Raw genomic sequence first — 18,566 nt, forward strand, 5'->3', positions numbered from 1 at the left:
GGCCTGCTGACATCACTTCCAGGGTTTCTTGAAACCTAAAGAATTTTTCATGGGTTTCTCAACAATAAAAATATATGCTTTTAATTTGTTTATTTATTATTAAATTTACCACCGGCTCGTGGCGGTTCACAACAAAATTAAAACATAAGACTGCAAGATTTCCATCTCATGGATAAAATACAATATCTCCAACATCAGGTCTGTCTATTCCATGTAGAAATGGAGCTCTCCTGATGACTAGGTTGGTGATGAGACCCCTTGACTTACATTAAATTGGCCCTTCTTAAATCAGGCCATTCTGACACTGGTCACAGAATTACAACTCAGTATCCACTTTAAGTCAACAACAAGCCTTTACTAGCATATAAAAGTACAATATAAGAAGGGAAAGTGCAAAAGGATCCACTCCTAGTGAAAACATAGGCAAAGATTATGCTTTAGGGTAGGACATAATACATTCACGATTTCTCATGGCAAGATATAAAAACTTTGCAACTGGTTCAATTATATCAGGGTTCTGGGATGTCAAAAGAAACTGAGTCTTACGTTCATCGGAATGCAGTTCTCTTTTACACAGCAGTGAGTTAAGAAATTTAGCTTGGATCGAGGAATAAAATGGACAATGGAAGAAAACGTGTGTAATTGATTCTATACAGCATTGTCCACATGGGCACAACCTAGCTGAATACGGGATCTGTTGAAATCTCCCATATAGAACAGCAGAAGGTAGAACATTAGTTCTAGCTAACATGAATGCTCTACACTGTTGTGGGATGATTAGATGGTAGAAGTATGCAGCTAGGGGCTGAGAGCTTGGTGAGATCCCCAAGCTCAATGGCGAGGAAACGTTTCTAGCTTTACTGCTAAGTTCCTGCAGTTCTATGTCTAACAGTCTGCGTTTAATTGAATTAATTGAATTAAATGCAGTCTTTTCAGATACCAGATACAAGGGTCTAAAGAGATTCCTATAGATTACATTTTTCCCTCAATGTGTCTTAACCAAGTAGATGACTCATGTTCAGATAGCATAAGGGAAATTAGACTACTGGGGTCAGATCTAAAATGAATGTGAAGCCAGAACTTGATTGTTAACAACCATGCTCTGGTTTCCAATAGTCTTTGGCTGGTTTCTAGACATAGGACTGCGTAAGAGACACAGTTCGGGGTCCCAAGGATTTTACGAAGGAAGACAGATTGGAGACTTTCGACTGCTTGGTTAAAAGCGTTGATCCAAATAGGGATGCCATAGAATAGTTGGGCACTTAGTTTCCCATTGAATACTTTGAGGGCTGCTGGCACGTACTGGTTACCACTGGTGTAGAAGAAACGTGTAATTGCCAGGGCACTAGGTTTTGCAGATGTGATTGCATATTTCCTCTGTGTAGCCCAATTTGCATTATGGTGAAAAAATATTCCCAAGTATTTTAACTTGTTCAATGTTGTTACCTTTTACATTCTATTTAAGAGGCTTCCAAAACCCACAATTTTTGACTTCTCAAAGTTCAGAGCAAGTTTGTTTACTTCACAGAAGTCCAGGAATTGAACCAGTAAGCGTTTTAAACCAATTTGTGAATGGGACAGAACAACTGCATCATCTGCGTATAAAAGCAATGGGATGTGAAGAGAACCAATTTTGGGGCTATGGCTAGAATTGGGGGATAGGGACGGAGCAAGGTCACTTATAAAAAGGTTAAATAGGAGGGGAGCCAAAATGCATCCTTGTTTTACCCCTTTGTTGATTGGTATTTTAGGAGTAAGACTCCCAAGGGGGGTGAGTTTGACTTGGCAACAGGTAGAAGAATAGAGTTTCCTTATAAGATATAGGAGCCTTTTATCTATCTTCATCTTTAACAGCTTATCCCAGAGAAGATCTCTAGGGATAGAATCAAAGGCCCCCTTAAGGTCCAGAAAAGCTGCAAAGAGCTTTGGACCCTCTTTCTTACTATATTTGTTGACAAGGCGGGCAAGGATGGTGCAATGATCGAGGGAGGATTTCCCGTGACAGAATCCAACCTGCTCAGGGCCTAGAATCTTTTCCTTAGTCAACCACAAGGTAAGTTTATTTGATAGGAGTTTGGCATATAGCTTCCCAACAATAGAGAGAAGGCTGATGGGTCTATAATTGGTTGGGAGCGAGCGGTCACCCTTTTTAAATACTGGAACAAGGATTGCATTTGTCCATGAGTCAGGCATTAAGCCTGTTTTGTTAATTACAGTAAAGAGAGCAGCCAAAAGAGGAGCCCGCCAGTCTGGGGAGGTTTTAAGCAGCTCAGGAGGGATCGCATCAGGTCCTGGTGCTTTTCTAGGCTTTAGTTGATCAATACAAGCCCTGACTTCATCAGGCATCACTGGGGCCCAGTCTGGGATATCTGACAGGATGATCTCAGGGAGGCTACAGGAGCTTACTCTGTCCTCATGGAATAGGTTTAAGAAATATTCCTACCAAGTAAGGGAGGGGATGAAGTTTGTTAAAGAAGATTTCTTTAAGTCAAAATTTGGACTAGGCTCCACTGGAAGATGGGAGTTGGCATGACTGTATCTTAAACAGGAAAGTCCACAGACGCACATGCTTTAGTCATCTTATTGCGGCAGACTGTCAACAGTACAACATCAGGACAATAAAAGAATCGAATGTACCACATCCATTCTTCTCATACGCCTTGTACCAAATATCACCTACTGTCAGATGTCTTTCTTTTGTTATTTAAGCAGACAGTACATTAAGTCACTGTTTAATCCTCTGTGACAGTACCCCTTTCTCCCGTGAGACAGAGAGGTGTGTGGCATATTAGTGTTCAACGTTAACTTGACAGAGAGAAAGTAAACAGACATCAAAGGGCAAATGTTCTCTGGAGCAGACACACTGTGATTTCTAGAGTTTAGCTCCACAGAAAACTAAATACACAGAACATTACACAGACAGCAGATAATCTATCCTGATGAATTGCCATGTACTGGAAACGAGGATCAGGAAGTCACAGCTACAAGGGATTCAGTACAATTGAAGAGTCTGGTGACCTGCATATTAACAGAGGTTGCCTGTTGAATAGTCTATGGAAAAGCCGTGTCCGAGGTCAAGTGCTTCATCACATAGGAAACCATCAGGCCGGGCCTAATTGACACCACCTGCAAAGGAATGTAGAGAAATGCCATCTCAAAAAAGAACGGGGTGCTAATAATCTCTCATTATTCATGGCTACTTCTCCAGATGCCAGCAATGTACTCTCATCATTGGGATTCACTGAGGTGAAAACAAAGGGATCAGACACGGATTTCTGATTAATTTGCATCTGAAGTTAATATATTTAATTCCAGGAGCTCTTCTTTGTATGCCTCAGCTTCCTTCATTGCACACAATCACGGCCATGCATTCCAACAGTATTAATCAAGATCAAAGTACATCTATGAGGTTGAGCTGACTGAAATTCATATTTCAGAAACAGAGAGGGCAGTCACACTCCCTGGCTTCAAACTACCTTTGAATTTATACTCCCTTAGGCAAGAAACTGAAATGCAGATCTCTGATGAATGGGCCTGAGATAGACCTGTGTAAAAGAACGTGCTGTGATCGATGAAGGGCCTGAGAGAACATAAGGAGATATGCAACTCTATGCACTTTGCTAGATGGATGGCAAGATGCATTGCCTTCTAAATGTTTTTCACATCCAGGATCTGCTGTCCTGCAATGCAGATATCTGATCTGTACCTGATCTGATCTGTATCTGATCTGATCTGCAATGCAGATATCTGATCTATTGTCCAGGACTTCAACCAGAACCCTCAAAAGACCTGCCTTGCTGAAAAACTATGGACCCCAAGTGCTCAAGCATTAGAACCTTTTTTAGGAACAGAAGATAACAGGGGTGTGCAATACTGGCTGGCAAGATCCCATTGGATTGACCACCCCTGGTATCAATACCAGGAGATTGCTGCCTTTGGCTGGTCAGCAGAGCACTATTCTTTTTGACTGCACTCTCAGAATAGGTGATTACCTGGATTACACATGCTCCTGGGCTAGATTTGAACAGGATTTAGAACAGTATCACATTTTGTCTCTGCCATATGTTGCTACAAGCAGTTTGGAGGAAATCCTCTGAGCAAGCTCAGCAAGCATTACTGAAGCAGCTAGCCTAACTGTGACCTTACTGCTGAAAATCAATGTTTGAAGGAGGGGATAGGAAAAGAATCAAAAGAGGAGAACAGTCTTTGTAGTTTTCATATGCCAAGAGGACAGATTTTAGGGCAAATAGTTTTTCAGAAAAGAGTGGGGAAGTAAGGAGAAAGGAAGAGAGCATGTTTTGATTGGGGGTGTGCACTTGGCATAAACTCAAATAAAAAAGCCAAATACAGATTAAAGAATCTGATTGGCTACTGATATCTTCTACAAATCAGTTAAGTCTCTGCTGCTAAAGGTAAAGGTAAAGGTATCCCCTGTGCAAGCACCGAGTCATGTCTGACCCTTGGGGTAACGCCCTCTAGCGGTTTCATGGCAGACTCAATACGGGGTGGTTTGCCAGTGCCTTCCCTAGTCATGACCGTTTACACCCCAGCAAGCTGGGTACTCATTTTACTGACCTCGGAAGGATGGAAGGCTGAGTCAACCTTCAGCCGGCTGCTGGGATTGAACTCCCAACCTCATGGGCAAAGTTTTCAGACGGCTGCCTTACCACTCTGCGCCACAAGAGGCTTTTAATTCTCTGCTGCTACTTTAGTGCAAATTATTTTGCTTACTTGTTTACCCAAGTCTCTCCCCCCTAGTTGCCTCTCTGTTTACAAATGCCACAATGCTTGTAGGCCATCTGCCAGGCCTTCTCTCAAGGGCAGTCTTTTCTCTGGTAGGAAAGTTGACAGCTATCTTCTCCATTGCTTCTCTTTGGGAAGCGTATTTTTCTTCACCCTCTCTCATTATTATTGTTATTGTTATTGTTGTTGTCGTTATTGTTATTGTTATATTTATCTCCCGCCAATCTCTGGGTAGGCTTGTGGCGGGTGACAGTTGTCTTAAAACCCCCAATTAAAACCCCATTAAAAGACATTAAAAATCATAACATAACATGGCGGCAGCCAATCACAATCTACTACCGCCTACCATAGCGAAAGAGAATGGGGGGAGGTGATTATACTTCACAGAATCATAGAGTTGGAAGGGTCCATGCAGGCCATCTAGTCCAACCCACTGCTCAATGCAGGATCAGCCCAAAGCATCCAAGAAAAGTGTGTATCCAACCTTTGCTTGAAGACTGCCAGTGAGGGGGAGCTCATCACCTCCTTAGGCAGCCTATTCCACTGCTGAACTACTCTGACAGTGAACATTTTCTTCCTGATATCTAGCCTATATCATTGTATCGTTCAGACCCCCCTTGGGGGGGCAATACTCTATCTCACAGACCCCAGCCTCAACCATAAACCTGGCAGAAGAGCTCCGTTTTACAGGCCTTGCGGAAAGCTGACAAATCCCGCAGGGCCCGCAGCTCACCTGGGAGCTCATTCCACCAGGTGGGGGCCAGGACCGAAAAAGCCCTGGACCTAGATGAGGCTAGGCGCACTTCTCTAGGGCCAGGAACGACCAATAGATTTTCCCCCGCAGAGCATAGCACCCTGCGGGGGACATAGGGCAATAGGCAGTCCCTCAAGTATGTGGGTCCCAACTTGCGTAAAGCCTTAAAGCAGTGATATCAGGGCTCTGTCAGCCTCACCCACCCCACAGGGTGTCTGTTGTGGGGAGAGGAATGGGAAGGCGACTGTAAGCCGCTTTGAGCCTCCTTCGGGTAGGGAAAAGCAGCATATAAGAACCAACTCTTCTTCTTCTTAAAGGTTAATACCAAAAGCTTGAACCGGATCCAGGCATCCAGTCTGAGGTTTTCCAGCTGTCTCCCTCAGGATCCCAGCTTTTACTGTGATATTCCTGTTCCTCATTGCCTCTTGGGCCATCATCAGCTGTCACATCCCTCTTTTTCCTGGCCCTTGTTCCTTGCAGATATTCCCCTCCCCCTGCTTGGTGTCTCTCTGTTTTATTTCCTGACCTCTCTTCATTCACTCTGCTCCTAACTCCTCCCATCTGCCCTTCCATGCTAATCTGCTGGCTACTCCCTTGTAAACTGCTGTACAACTCATTTGACCTAAAGTCTCCAATCCAACAGCATAATTGAATAGAACCCTGTAAAGGCCTGTTGTTTTCTTTACCCATCACCATTATTGCATGGGTCCTTAAAGAAAAGGCTAGATTAGCACTCTTCTCTCTGGCATCTTAGTTTTCCATTGTTTGAACTATAGCGCAACACGTAATCTTTTTCACACACTATGAAATCAGAGCTAGCATTCAAAGGCCATGTTGCAACTTCATTAGCATACATTAGCCAGCATTTCCTCATTCAATACCTGAAAATGTTGCTGCTCCAATGTTCCAATGGAAACACTATTGTTGCCATTCAGAAGAGAAATGACAGTGGATGTGGCAGGAAGAATGAAATACTTTTAAGCTTTAAAAGTCTGTCAGGTCACACACTCTGAAGTAATTAATAGGGCAACAAGAACAGTCATAAAACTGAAAGATTAAGAGGCTATTAGAGGACTGTCTCCTTCACTCGGGGGCAAATGTATACTCCGCTATATATCGTACAATGTTAAACGGCTTGGATTTTCACCATTTCCCTCTAGAAGCCATGCTGTAACTCAACAGAGCTTACTGTTTTAAAGAAGAAAGTTTTCTTTTATTCAACTTTAAGCCATTACTCCCTACTCAGGCTTGATGTAACATGCCTCTCTGTTTCTTTATTCACACACACACATGTAACACTTAAAGAAACCACTCGTCATTATGCATTTTAAGAAACTAGCCATTTTTAAATTATTCTGAGAAATGGGCAATTTCTGTTGGAAACTCTGGACAGAAAGTTTTGAACATTATTTGCAGATCATCAAATTTAAAGGGAGAAGATGCAAGTATAATCATAGAAACATAGAATCATAAAATAATAGAGTTGGACCTCATGGGTCATCTAGTCCAACCCCCTGCACTATGCAGGACACTCACTCTCATCTCCTATAACCTGCCACCCCTTTGCCTTCACAGAATCAGCCTCTCCGTCAGGTGGCTATCTAGCCTCTGTTTAAAAATTTCCAAAGATGGACAACCCACCACCTCCCGAGGAAGCCTCAGTGTTCCACTGAAACACCGCTCTAACTGTCAGGAACTTATTCCGGATGTTTAAATGGAATTTCTGTTGAATTAATTTCATCCTATTCATTCTGGTCTGTCCCTCTGGGGCAAGAGAGAACAATTCTGCTCCATTCTCCATATGGCACCCTTTTAAATACTTGACGATGGTTATCAGATCCCCTCTCAGTCGTCTCCTCTCTAGGCTAAACAGACCAAGCTCCCCCAACCTTTCTTCATATGTCTTGGTCTCCAAACCCCTCACCATCTTTGTTGCCCTCCTCTGGACACGTTCCAGTTTGTCAACATCCCTCTTCGTATATCACAGAGTTTATGGTACAATCAAGGAAAGCTTCTTCAATTAGAAGGTACCTGCAAGGACTTGGGGGGCATCTCATTTTTCCATCTCCTATTTCCTGAAAGTCCCCATAGCATCTTCCCTTTTCCTGCTTCCCTCTCTCCTTCCTATCCACCAGCCAGCCTATCTTTATCTGCCCCTCTTCAATTTCTCTCTTTCCCTTCCCCTGGCAGCTTATCCTCAGGAAAAATCTGGCCATTCTCACAGTAGGCCCAGTTGTACAGAAGGAAACCTACAAGGATTTGGAAGGAATATCTTACTTTCCCCTGCATTCCCCATCCCATACTATTTTTGATCTTCTGGAAGCTCCCATGTTTTCAACTTTGCCTTTTTACTTGTCTCCTTCCCATGCACTAACTAACCTACCTTTTATTGGCCATTTTCAGCCATATTTATTGTTTTCATCATTTATAACTTACCTTTTTCCCGAATAAGCCTCCCCTTCATTTTATCTGCACAACAATCCTGTAAGATTAGTGCTGAGAGTGTTTGACTGACTCAAAGTCACCCATAGAGTGTGTATGGCAAAGTGGGAATTTGAACCCAGGTCTCTCAGATCCTGATCTGAAACCACGATCCTTGCTTTCATTGGATGGCTGTTGTTGAGTAACGCTATGCCAGTCACCTGGTAGCATGTTGCCCAGTGGTTACGGGCAGGCCTGCCCAATAAGCCCTTCCTTAAAACCCGAAACAAAACAAAGGCCACTAAATGCATTTGTTTCTTAAAGCTACAGGTGCTCTTTTCTATTTGGGAGGATTTAACCCCCCAAAATAAACTTTTTTTCAATGTCAGATTTTTCCACAAACCTTGAACATTTCTCAGGTTTGCACAACGATCTGTTATATATATCCATGGCCTAAATCTCCAGATTTAAGTATTCACGTGAGCATTAGATAAATTGATTGATTACAACAGAAAGTGGGGACAGGGATAGGGAAAGAACATCAAGACTGAGAAACAAAACTTATTAGGAGGAGGGCAGATATATTCTTCATACGTAAAATGTAATGTTCTAACTACTTCATTTGGCTCAGAGTTTATGAGGCAATAAAGTGTTTCAGAGTTACATCCTCAGCCCCCGGGCTCTGGTCCTGGCATTTATTTGAAGGAACAGTTTATGGTCAAATAAACCAAAAGGCAACTGAGCCACCATAATAAAAATATTTCTTGCTATGTGTGAAAGATGCAGGATTACATACAGTTATTTACAGGACTGTAGTCACATTTTTATATTCCCCCCCCCCTTTCAAAATTTTTTGTATATTTAGAATGGTGTAGAATCATAGAATCATAGAATCATAGAGCTGGAAGGGGCCACACAGGCCATCTAGTCCAACCCCCTGCTCAAAGCATCCTACAGCATCCAAGAAAAGTGTGTATCCAACCTTTGCTTGAAGACTGCCAGTGAGGGGGAACTCACCACCTCCTTAGGCAGCCTATTCCACTGTGTAGAAAACATTAAAACTAGAACCTTCTTCCTGCACTGATAAGGTATCTCATCCATGGGGGACTGAGGAAAACAAGCCAATCAGAGAGCAGCATTGGTAGGTGACAGACAAGCCAACTATAACACTGTCACTGGTCAGGTGCAAGCCAAACAATCCTCTGTCCTGCCACTATCCCCAGGGCCACAATTGCCATGCTACTTGCTGCCAGTGATCTCCCAATGCCATGACACCCCAGAAATCTTCCTGGTAAATTAAAAGACCCACCTGTCCATGTCCCATAGGAGGAAGCTTGATGCAAGGGCACCATATTTGGAAGCAGGGGACTTGTACTGCCATCCTAAGCAGAGTCATTGGACAGAGGTATTTAGAACAGCACTGTTAGACTGGATCTTTACATTCCTAAGTATTGCGCTATCCAGCAGGAAAAGCCAAGAAGTGAATGATTACAGAAGCACCATATCCAGTGACATGTGGAGTCAGCCTTGGTGTCAAATCTGTACCCGGCCATGACTCTCACTGGACAGTTTTCTGCAGGTTTTATCTCTATGTCTCACCTTCCTCACATGATTATTGTGGAGACAAATTGTACTAGTATGTGTGAAAATAAACATTTTTGTGACACCATAAAGACTAACAGATGTATTGCTGCAGAAGTTTTCCTGGGCTAGAGATAACACAGTGATCACCGACTACATCTTTCATCGTAGTCATTGTACTTGTAGACTTTTTGCGTTTAGCATTCCATGACCTTTTAAGACACACAGTGCCCCTCCGATCTATCCCTTTTAGTGACTGGTGCTGACTTTATGTAGCCCCTGCAATATAAATACAGCTGCAGCCATCAGTGAGCAGCTGCCATTGCAAAGAGTGGAGCAGCCCGGCAAACAAAGAACCAAGTGGTCTCCTGCACATGTGTGCAGCCGGCTCTTGCAGATTCCTGTGAGAGAAAGGGGGGAGCGGAAGATTTCAAAGGCGGCCAGCATGCCCATGCAGTCTCTTTCCCATTGGTGTTTCTGCCGGTCCAGGCTTGGGGCTGCTCCACATCTGCTCCAATGATGGAAGGGAGCGTACTGCGCTGCTTGGCACAGTTGCGGTCGCTTGGCCAATCTGTGCAGACGTTGAACACCCACCTATTGGGCCTTGACTTTTTTGCAGGATGCACTCCTGGTGGGATCCACGTCCTCCTTTGTGATCCATAAGGTGCTGGAGGCTTGGAGCCGATCAACACTCCGGCCACTGACCCTCGCCGCCTGATCTCGGTGGAACTGCTTTGTGACCTGCTTGCTAAGTTGTCAACGGTCTGCACATCTGGCTTTGAGGCTTTGCTGTTTTGGGGTTTTTTTCCATGCCAATGAGCTAATAGCCTCCTCACGGTCCAATGATCAGGGCAAGGCCAACCATGCCCAGGACTTTTAGCTGTCTAGCTCACAGGTCCTGGTTCATTTGGGCTGGTCTAAAACTGACTGGCGGGGGGGAGGGGGGTAAGGGGTGCTTATCACCCTCCGTCCTAGACAGGGGAATGCACCCTGCCTAGTCAGCAACATCACCGAGTATCTGGCTATCCATCCCTCCATGTCGGGGGTATTTCTGATGCACAAGGATGGCACATGCTTGTCCTGTTATCAGTTTACTGCCATTTTGTGCCTATGTTTGGTGGAGTTGGGTCGGTTTCCACAGGGCTGTAGCTCTCACTCTTTCCACATTGGGGCCATCACATGGGTCGTTGCCAAGGGCATTGACAGGGGTGGGAATTAAGGCTTCATAGGGCTGGCGCTCTAAGGTTTATAAAGGTTATATATGCACTGATATGCTTGTCTGAATCCCTTTGTTCCCAGGTTGTGGTCTTCATCGTCAGCCACAGCGTGGTCTTCTGGGAGGCGTCCAGATGGGGTAGCAATCTGGGTCTAGGGTGTTTCATCATCATCCATTGGCAGGGGGTTCGAGGGGTGCGCTGGGAAGTGCTGTTGTTGTCTATCGAGCTCCTCCTAGAGAAGCACAGATGCCTGGACATCATCATCTTACAGCTCGGGGAAAATGATTTGCCCACAACCTCAGGGGTGGATCTGGCCATGGCTGTCATGTGGGACCTGCTCCTCATTCAGCAGACCTGTCCCAGGACTTATGGGATGTAGTCCATGTTGCTGGAGCATCGGGTTTGGCAGGGTGCTCTGACTCCCAGGAGAGTGGACATGGCAAGGAGGAAGATTTGTCAAACAGTCTCCCAATCCTGCATGGTGTTGCCTCATCCTGACATTGCATTCAGTTTGGAGGCACTATTCTAAGAGGATGGTCTCCATCTGATGGATTATGGTCAAGACTTCTGGCTGGGTGATATGGGAGCTGCCTTGTTGGGGCTCACATAGGCATGAGCGTTGGTGGGAGCGGATGCAGGTTTACCTTTCCCGCTCAGTGGCGGTTTGTATGGGAGCAGATCCTTAGTGGGGGGCAGGTTGCTGCCCATGGGTGGGAGTTTCCTTAAGAAGCTGCACATGTGATTGGGGGGCCACTTCCCATCTGGGGAGTTGCCTGCGTCACATGGTGGGGTGGCTGGGAGAGCTCCAATAGAGGTTGACGCTCGTGGGGCTTTCCTATGCTTATCTTCCCAGGTTCCAGCAGGCCTGATGGTTAGGGGGGAGCTTGACTGGCTGGTTGCTTGGCACCGCAGACAGAAATGCTGATGGGTTTCCCTCCCTGTGGGACTGCTGTCTGCTGGCAGCAGCAGGGGAGGGGCGCTCAGGATCCACTCCCCTCACCTTTGGAGTGCCTTCGCTCATGTTTATTAAATTAAAGCTGTGGCCAGTTTACTCCAAAAGGAAAAACCCATGTGTTGGTATTCTTTGTGTGCCAAGGACTGCCCCCCTGCCTTCTAATGTATCTGGTAGCTTTTTTCTTCTTATTATTATTATTGGATTTATTTCCCGCCACTCCCTTGCGGCTCGTGGTGGGTTACAGCATTCCAGAATCCCCATTAAAACCCCATTGAAACAATAATAACATTACCAATATTACCAGCATGGCGGAGAACGACAACTCAACTCCCCCCCCCCCCCCTTTAAGGTGTTTTGCTGCAAGAATTGTATATGAAGGGAATGCAAGACATTCTGGGTATTCAAGGGCCAATATTTTAGCATCTGCCCCAGAACTGCTGGAATGCAAAGAGATGGCTGTACTGCAGCGTAACCACCCTTCTGGCTTAGCTATATATTCATCACAAGCTTAAACTCTTCTTTGTACCAGGATGAGTCTTTTCCTGAGAAACCAGAGGACATCCCTAGAACAACATTTCAAAAAGTGGTGATGAGGAAATAAAAAGCCTTTCCTAAGCCTTTCTATGACCAAACGTTGTAGCCCTTTAAAACTATGAAATAGATTCAATTATTGGAGAATATGTTACTTTAAGAAATGAATGGAACCTGTCATGATCAATGCTTTCAGTGGGTTTTCCTAGCCAACAAGATGCAGGCTGAGTCTGAACAGGAGGCAATATTCCTATCAAGTGTGGGAATGTATTGCTTTGCTTCTCGACTGATTTGATGGCTCCAGTCTTCCTTCTGATACACCTTTAGCCGCAGACCACCATGTTGAAACAACATTTTTATCCTAAGAAAAGTCATGTGTTGGCACAGTTTAAATCTGCAAGGGTGCGTAGCACCAGCTGCTTAAAGAATAAAATAGTTCTTGTAAGAGAAGCAACTTTGTACAGAAAGAGAGGAGAAGCAGTCCTAACAGTCTGAAATCTGTTCTTCTTTATCTGAATGCAAACAGGGAAGAAGTGTGCTCAAAGGAGCAGGGAATCTGTAGTTGAGCCCATCAGGAAATTATTTGAAAAACACTAGGAAGTTTGTCCGGGGGCAGCAGAGGCACAGGACTGCACACTCACCCCCAGCTGGGAGACAGAGCTTTGCAGTATCCCAGAGAAGACAGGAGACACCATGCCAGGGGATACCACCCATGAATGCTGGGGGAGGGGTGGGTATACACTGCCACCAGACAGCCCAGGCGAGACAGCAGCAGAGCATGGAGGACCCCACTGTGATAACCAAGAACAGGCTGGCAGGCAACAACCTTGGAACAGCCTGCCACAGCTCAAAGGAAGCACAGCTAAGTCGGGCCGAGGTAGGGATGTGGGGGACAGGGACAAACCCCGCTTAATGTATGCAGCGTCTTTCCCAGCCCAAAGGAGAAGAGGCCAAGAAAAGTGGAACCCTGGCACAGGTTTGTCTCCGACAGCCCAGTTGGAGGGGTAGGGCAGGCTGAAGTGGGGTGAGCAGCTATGCCACCCAGAACCAACCAAGGGGGCCAGTGGGAACAATGGAAGGGGACAAGGAAGAAAGCAGAGAAGATGAGAAACAGGCTGATGCCAAGAGCGGCAGGAAGGGAACACTGGGAAAAAGGGAGTAGAGCTAGAGACAAGGGGGGAAAGGGGGATAAAAGGGACATGTGCACATGGGAAGGTGGTGGAGAAGGAGAGAAAGGTGAAAGTGATACTTGCTAAAATAGTGTGGTTGGAAATAAATGCTGAATTATTGGAAGATTCACGTGTGTCGGTCAGTGCTGTCGGTCCAGGACAGCAAAGGGCATCAGAGGGCAACTCACCACACCCTGGGACATCACAAGTTTCTACCTAAATATACTAATTACATATCTCTCCTGATGCCCCTTTCAGGATATTCTTTATATCCTTTGGAATCATCCACACTATATATCTTGCATATTCCAAAAAAATAACATGAGAGCATCAGAGAGGGGCTGGAATATGCCATGTTGGAGGAGCTGGAATGGTTCATTGAGTCCAAAACTGTGTCATACAGTAGTCAAATCCATGTGTAATCAGGAGGTCCACCAGCAGGGCCAGAACTCCAGAAGCCTTCTCACTGTTGCCCCCCTAAGTACCAGGAATACAGCTATTTATGTCCCCACTTTCTGCAGCAGTGAATTCCATGGGCCATTCCACACAACTTAAATGTAGCCAAAGTCTTACCTTTTGTGGACGCTATTAATTTAAAGTTCCGCATGACGTTGTAAGCAAACCGCAAAACTCCCGCCGAACTCCTGCAACAATCGGAATTTTATAACGCTTAGGGGGAAATCCAGAAAAGTGGATTCCCCCTGAAAAACCACTACACTTCTGAGCACAAGCTGCAACACATCAGCGAAAGACATGTGCATTTTCAATGTAGCGGTAGAAAGAATGTCCCTCCCTCACTCTCGCCCCTGAGCTTCCAGAGGCACGATCGCCATTTTTTTCCCTTAGACCCGCGAAAGCAGTGAATGAGTGAGGCTGCGCCGGCTAAAGTCCCTCCACAGAAGTGCTTAACAGTAAAACAAAGCTCCCTACTGCAAGTGTCTTTATAGTTCCCAAGCACAATACAGCCCCCTGTTCGACACTGTCTGTAATTTCGGCCACAAATCGCACCCATCGGTGGGGGGGGGGGGTTCTTTTTTACTTGAAGAGCATGTAAACGATTAAGTTCCAGCTCCTACGCCAGCAAAGAAGGTCTTTCTGAGACTGAACTTTGTTGCAACTGGTGTGTTTGCGTTTTTAAAAAACAGTTTTTAAAGGGAAAGGGGCTTTTCGGGAACATGAACACAACAGTCCATTGGCTGTTCTGTTTGATTGACAGCCAGGGGCCGGAAGAAGCGCAGAAAAATATTGCTTCCTTTGTTGCGATTTCAGCGAGACCGGAAACCTGTGGGGAATGAATACAATGCTACTGGGACTACAATATTCCACTAGAATGACAAAATTCCACTATTAAATATAGCGTTTCTGCATACTGAAAATATTTGGCAACATTGGTCCTTGTGTGGAAAGGCCACCGTGACAAGGGGAATCCCCAAAAGTGGATTCACCACCTGGGAAAGTGCAATACCCCAGCAGACAACCAGCCCGCAAACAGTGGGAAGAAGGTTTGGAGGAGAAAATGCACTTTAGCCTATGTCCCACTCCCACCTTCCTCTCTCCATTCCCTGCCAAGCAAAGGCAGCAGCCCCCCCCCCAGCATTTCTGACAGCATAATTCTCTTTAGGCGTTCCTACCTCCATGCAACCTTCCCATACTCTTCAGTCTGCAGACACACATCCCGTCCACTGATCTCCCCCCCCCACCCCACTGTGGAGGCAGCACTCAGCATACAACATGCTGAGGAGGAAGAGAAGACATCTGGGGTGACAGGGACTGGCAGAACAGTGGGGTGGGTGGAGGGAAGACAGCAGCGGACGGAGATCTGCAGACCAAAGAGAACAGGAAAAAAAGGGGGAAACAGTGGTCATGGGTGACTTCAGTTACCTTTTGATAAGGTTCCACAAGATATTCTTGTTAACAAGTTGGTAAAATGCGGTATGGATCCTAATTCTGTCAAGTGGATCAATAACTGGTTGACAAATTGTACCCAGAGGGTACTTGTTAATGGTTCAGCATCTTATTGGGAAAGAGAAACAAGTGGAGTACCCCAATGATCTGTCCTGGGGCCTGTGTTGTTCAACATATTCATAAATGATTTGGATTAGGGATTAGAGGAGATACTTATTAAATTTGCAGATGATACTAAACTGGGAGGGGTAGCAAATGCAACTGAAGGCAGCAACAGAATACAGGATGATCTTGATAGGCTCAAGGAGTGGGCTAAACTGAATAAAATGAAGTTCAATAGGGACAAATGTAAAGTTCCGCATTTAGGTAGGAAAAACCAAATACACCAATACAAGATGGAGGAGGTTGTCTTGGCAGTAGCTCTGCCTTTCTCATGCCTAAAACATGGTCCAATGTGCTTTAAACAACACTTGCCCTTGGTTATCTCTTCCTTGGTGTGTCCTTGGGGCAACCGTTCTGGGCTGCTAGAGATGCATGTTGTTCTTTGTTTTAACAGAGACCCAACTTCCCAAGCCTTTCACCCAAGCTAGTGAGCAAATCTCTCTCTAGCGAGAGGAAGACCAAGGCAGTGACTCCTCTGCAACAGAGATTGTTCATGCACTTCCAGGTTATTTGTAAAGGGTGCTGATTGTTTGCCTGTGAGAAGCAGGCGATGACCCTTTAAGGAGAAGGGTTGTTGTTTGTAAAGGTGGCATGCAAACACGTTCTGCTTTCTGTCTTGTGTTATGCCCTTTAAGTCAAAAATTTCTGTTCTCCACAGACTATATCCCACCAACTCCCTCTGTGCAGTCTTAGAAGATTACTACAGTAGTCAAATAGTTTCATAAGGCACTCAGCAATCCTTCAGGTACATTGGTCCCAAATCATATAAGACTTTAAATGTCAACATTAACACCTTGAATTATGCCCAGAAACAAATTGGAAGCCTCTGTGGACATGCCAGGGTGATGTAGGTGGCTTCATAGTCTCTTTGACCCACTCCCATCAAGATCCTGGCTGCAGCTCTCTGCATCAACTGAAGTTTTCAAGGGAACATACAGTACACTGTAGTAACCCTAACCAAAGCATATGCCATCATTGACAGCAGATTTTCCTTTCTTCTTTTTTTTAACAAACAACAACAGCAGCACCTTTATCGTCGTTCTTTTGTGTTCTTTCTTGTTGAGCCATACTGCATAGTTATTGGCAAAGATGCAACTGGAAATCGATTTTCTTCTATGCTTGACAGCGATTTTCCAAGAGGCTTAAGCCTTGATTTTTAGGTATGAAAATGTTGTGAGTATTCAAGTTTAAGGTGGAGTTTACAAATTATTCATAATGGCTCTAGGCTGTGCTGCGATAGAGGTACAAATGTCTCATCCCTCATCCTGCTTACTCTTCCTTTCTTCTGAGTTCAAGTCTGGCCTAGTTTGCTTACCTATTTCCTGACTGTTTGCCTTGAGCTTTCACCGAGATCCAGTTATGCCTCTAGCTGTGTCCTTGCTTGTCCCCCAAGAGATACCATGCATTAAACTGTTGCACTAGAACATAAATGATGCATTTAGAAGTGCATATTTATTTTCAGTGAGCTATACAAGCTGATTAAACCAAAGTGCCTGGATCTGAGTTCATCAAAGCCACCAGAAATCCAGAAACTTCAGGTTGAGCTGTGGTTTGGGCTGCGAAAGCGAGAAAACATTCCATTCTCAAGAGAAATGAATTACCTCATCCATTCCCAAGGCACATCTTATTTCCTGCATCACTGCTGCTCTGCCAAAACATCAATGAGAAAATTTTCCAAGAACATGTTTAATCATCTCTCCCACAAGTCGATAGAAAACATTCATTTTGACAATAGTTTCCCATTTGAAAATATCACAACTTTTTTTCTATTTGCATTTTTATCTGCTTTTCTCTCTTCCTTTCCTGTGTGGCTTTCTGCAGTTTTGGACTGAGACGAAATGGAAATAATTCACAGTGGACTCATTATATCACTTTAGTTATATGCTTGCCTTACAATATGACAATAGCTTACAATATCCAGAATGTTATTGTCTCTGTTGCATTCATGAAGCTGCCTTATCTGTACACTGCCCGTGGCGCCGCGGGCACCACGGACTAAATAAAACAGTAAGCCCTTGGAAGGCGGGCTGTGTCCGGGATGAGGAAGGGTGCCGATTGGACCCTTCCCCCGGACAGACTATTGGAGGGACCAATCAGCAGGCGCGAAGTGCCTGCCGATTGGTCCCTCCGATTCCTTGCCGGAGCAACTGCGAGCCGCACGTAGCGCCTCCCGAGGTGTCAGGCCGCCGGCTAGGGAGCTCCCAGCAGCCGCCCTGCGAGCGGCTGCCGGGGATTCCCGTCCCTTATTACGACGGAGCTCAGAAAATGGCCGCCGAGGGACCGCCGACGGAACCGCCTAGCAGCCGAGGATGCCTCGCCGCCGCCGCCCGGAGCCTGGAGGTGCGCCTTTTGCAATCTTCCGTTAAAGCTCTACGGATCGGCCCTCTGGGTATTTTGCGGAGATGCAGAAATGCAGTCGCTTCTGGGGCTCTGCCGTCAACCATCATGTAAGGTTCGCTCCCTTCCTGCCTGCTGCCCTGTCCTTCCCATTCTAGCGCCCATTGTATTTGGGTTACAATGGGCTCTTTTCCTAGTACTGGATAAGACTGTGGGTCCATCAAGGTTGGGCTGCCCCCTTTTAGTCTTCACCTACATTTCTTGTAGGATATTTGCAGGACAAAACTTTTTTATTCCCCTCAAAACTTGACTCCAACCTCTCTATAGAAGAAACAGAAATTGCAAGAGCATTCACAACAAGTTTCTTCCCATCTAATTTCTGCTTTTTCCAAAGAGAAACAACATGACTTTGTGTTCCCCTTGCTCCTACCCCGTTATTGACAGCAGTAAGAACCAATAAAGCAACTTTCTGTTTTTTTCTGGCTTGTTTCTTGTTTGTGTTCTCTCTTTGTGATAGGCTGCATTCCTTTTCCATTGATCACTCCATACTACAAGCAAAAATGAGACCTGCAGATTTCCCTTTGCTTTGTCTTAGGAGAATCTTGCATGACCCCTACTGTTGTTTCCTGTTCATTCACCCCAGAAGAGTATGCAAGACACAGAATTAATAGTAGCTTTGGGTATTATGTTAAAAGTTTGGGAAGTGCCTGCATGAGTGACTCACACATCTGCCTTTCAGGTTTCTGGTAGGGAACATTATGCATCCTCCCACAGTGAAATGAGTAAGCTGT

The 18,566-nt window shown here is 45.2% G+C and overlaps 1 long non-coding RNA gene across 14 annotated transcripts in view; it reads right to left on the reverse strand.

Moving 5' to 3' along the window:
• Positions 1-329: 329 nt before the first annotated feature.
• Positions 330-18,566, reverse strand: part of LOC143840473 (uncharacterized) — a 121,211-nt gene continuing 102,974 nt past the window's right edge. For 13 of the 14 annotated variants that reach the window (XR_013232227.1, XR_013232222.1, XR_013232224.1 and 10 more), the window contains one exon: positions 330-3,126. This is a non-coding gene — a long non-coding RNA (uncharacterized LOC143840473). Of the gene's footprint in view, positions 3,127-13,944; positions 14,016-18,566 lie in introns of all 14 variants that reach the window. The other variant, XR_013232205.1, reaches the window with a different exon arrangement.

This window comes from Paroedura picta, chromosome 1, assembly GCF_049243985.1.
Source record: "Paroedura picta isolate Pp20150507F chromosome 1, Ppicta_v3.0, whole genome shotgun sequence".
Lineage (NCBI taxonomy): Eukaryota > Metazoa > Chordata > Lepidosauria > Squamata > Gekkonidae > Paroedura > Paroedura picta.